A 3371-nucleotide genomic window follows, 5' to 3' on the forward strand; every position below is an offset into this window, starting at 1 on the left:
GAATTTAAGAAATATCGCAAACCGCCATAGTCCCTCTTCGATATATGTGACGTCACTTCCAAAACATAGCAACATAACAAACGTGAGAAGCCTGGGGATGACAATTAATCATGTGAGACTATATAAAGTATGTAGTGTTAATGGATAGTGTTGGCTGAATACGTTGTGTATTGCATAAGGAATTTTGGGGAAGATCTCAACGAGTCCACGGAATTTTAGTGAGATTTTTCATTTTGTGTACTTGGACACGGAATTATAACCATGATCATAAAAAAATATCATTTCAGTATCAAAAATACCATAATATTCTTTGTTTGTTCCTTGCATAGGCTTTTACTTCGTGTAGAAAACACACATGACGTAACAAAAGCATTAGGGGTCTTTAGGGATTTCGAATTCTGATTAGGCATTGTTTCACGATTTTTGTTCTATTGTTTGAGGTCATGTGTGTCTTCTACACGAAGTAAAAGCCCTTCCATAAGCATTGTTTTTATTTTCTTTTGGGACTAAGAAAGGTCCCAAGAGAAACTGTACTATTGTATTTTAATTATTTTTAGCTTGAATCATCTTACAAAGATATCTACAACCTTGTTGCCAGTATCTCTCTTCTTCATTATCTACTTTTTTTGTCATGGATATAAGTAGCATATAAACATAACTTGATTTAGTTAAGCAGGAAAATAGGAAAAAGGCAACTTTACATCTGATGTGGACCTACTGTAAATTAAATTAATAACATAAATAATTACATAAATGTAAAACAAAGATGACCATTTATCAATAATAATAAAAATCTGAATTGCTATAATTTATAAATTACAGAACTACCCTTTCGATATTCCTAATATTATTTTTGGACTGCTTCAGTTGATTTTAAAAAGCTGTTGGGTTAGAGAAATGTCTTACACTATCAGACAGAGAATTTCAGGCAATTGCTGCCATATATACAAAAGAACTATGACCAAACTCAGTGTTTGGCTTTATAACTAAAATATTTAATTTTTCCTAAAATCATAGCGCTTAGAGCTCCTAACAACTAAGGAGTTTATTTAATCTAAACTCAAGTTATAAAATGTTTTGTGAGCCATAATTAAAATACGAAGTTTGTAAAAATATTCAAGAGGCATCCACCCCGCACTTGCTTATCCATAGGCCTTATCATGGTTATGGAAACCATCTTGACGGGTAGGCAAGCATGTCCAAAAGTTTCTATGAGGAACTGCGTTAAAATAACTTGAGAAAACCTTGAATGTAGAAAAATTTGTGAATGGTAAACTTCAGTTGCTAACCAAAGGATTTTACTGACAAAATTTAAGGATCCTACCTGCACTAGAATTTGCCCAGCGGAATGTTAAATTTTTCCATACAATTGCTTGAAATTTACGCTCAGTCAGACATGCGTCTGGGAAAAAATTCTAGTGCAGGTACATCTACATCTACATCTTCATTTAGGTATGTCGGTAAAAGTCAAATTTGTCGGTAAAATCCTTTGGTTAGCAGCTTAAGTTTACCATTCACATATTTTTCTACATTCAAGGTTTTCTCAAGTTATTTTAACGCAGATTCTCATAGAAACACTGTTATTTTGGACACGTTTGCCTACCCTTCAAGATGGCTTCCAAAACATAAGGGTTATTCTTAAACGGGCCGATGCGCACCCAAGAAATATATGGTGAACATTAGACTCCGGCTGCCGATCTTCTGCTCGCATGAGAGGCACAGTTGGAGTAACTGCAGAATACCCTGTCATTTTGAAGCTGCACCTCTGAAAAGGCTGGATACGCGGATACGCAGTCGAAAGTACCACCCCTCCCCAAGTAAACTTCTAAGTAGTATGTTGTGAAGTGGATACGCGGATACGCAGTGGAAAATACCACCCCTCCCCAAGTAAACTTCTTAGTATATTGTGAAGTGGATGCGCGGATGCGCAGATACGCGGATACGCGGACACGCAGTCGAAAATACCACCCCTCCCCAAGTAAACTTCTAAATATATTGTGAGAACCAAACCGCAAAATTTCGCGAGAGTGCTTAGGACTTATCACTGAAACGAGCGCTTAGGCTTAATCAGTAAACGAGTGCTTTATTCTTCTTCACACGATCTCGTGAAAGAGTGTAGTTAACCGAAGCGTAAAATGAAAGCTAAAATTCTACGAGAGTGCTTTGGCCTAATCACTGAAACGAGCGCTTAGGCTTAATCAGTGAACGAGTGCTTTCTTCTTCACAGGATCTCGTGAAAAATTGTAGTTAACCGAAGCGTGAAATGAAAGCTAAAATTCTACGAGATTGCTTAGGCCTAATCACTGAAACGAGCGCTTAGGCTTAATCAGTGAACGAGTGCTTTCTTCTTCACAGGATCTCGTGAAAAATTGTAGTTAACCGAAGCGTGAAATGAAAGCTAAAATTCTACGAGATTGCTTAGGCCTAATCACTGAAACGAGTGCTTTCTTCTTCACAGGATCTCGTGAAAAATTGTAGTTAACCGAAGCGTAAAATGAAAGCTAAAATTCTACGAGAGTGCTTAGGCCTAATCACTGAAACGAGCGCTTAGGCTTAATCAGTGAACGAGTGCTTTCTTCTTCACAGGATCTCGTGAAAAAGTGTAGTTAACCGAAGCGTAAAATGAAAGCTAAAATTCTACGAGATTGCTTAGGCCTAATCACTGAAACGAGCGCTTAGGCTTAATCAGTAAACGAGTGCGTTCTTCTTCACACGATCTCGTGAAAGTGTGTAGTTAACCGAAGCGTAAAATGAAAGCTAAAATTCTACGAGAGTGCTTAGGCCCCCGGCTTAGGTCTAATCACTGAAACAATACGTGTAAGTCCATGCATACAGTATAGGACAGAGCATTTTGAAGTACGTTACACGAAGTTGGTATCCAGTTCCCATGTGTGATGTCCGCGTATCCACCTATCCGGGTATCCCTGTTTTCCACTGCGTATCCACGTATCCACTTCACAATATAGTTAGAAGTTTACCTGGGGAGGGGTGGTACTTTCGACTGCGTATCCGCGTATCCAGCCTTTTCAGAGGTGCAGCTTCAAAATGGTAGGGTATTCTGCAGTCAAGCCGCACAGTTTTAATTATTTTCACTCATGGGATGCTAAGGGAGCAAATGCATACTAATTTCCCCCTTGGCATCCCATAATAGCTATTTGAAACAATAGATTTCAAAATGGCCGCCGTATCCGTAAAATGGTCTAATATTGGAAACGTGCAATCATATGTGTTTACTCTCCGAAGAACAATTGAAGTTTTTTTCCGTGTGGGGTTCTGGGGCTTGGACCCTAAGGCGGTAACTTCTGAAGAACCCTTCCGCGTGATTGGCAGCTGCGGATTTGAGAGCATGCGTCGTAGATTTTTCTAATTCC

Source organism: Montipora foliosa, chromosome 4, assembly GCF_036669935.1.
Source record: "Montipora foliosa isolate CH-2021 chromosome 4, ASM3666993v2, whole genome shotgun sequence".
Lineage (NCBI taxonomy): Eukaryota > Metazoa > Cnidaria > Anthozoa > Scleractinia > Acroporidae > Montipora > Montipora foliosa.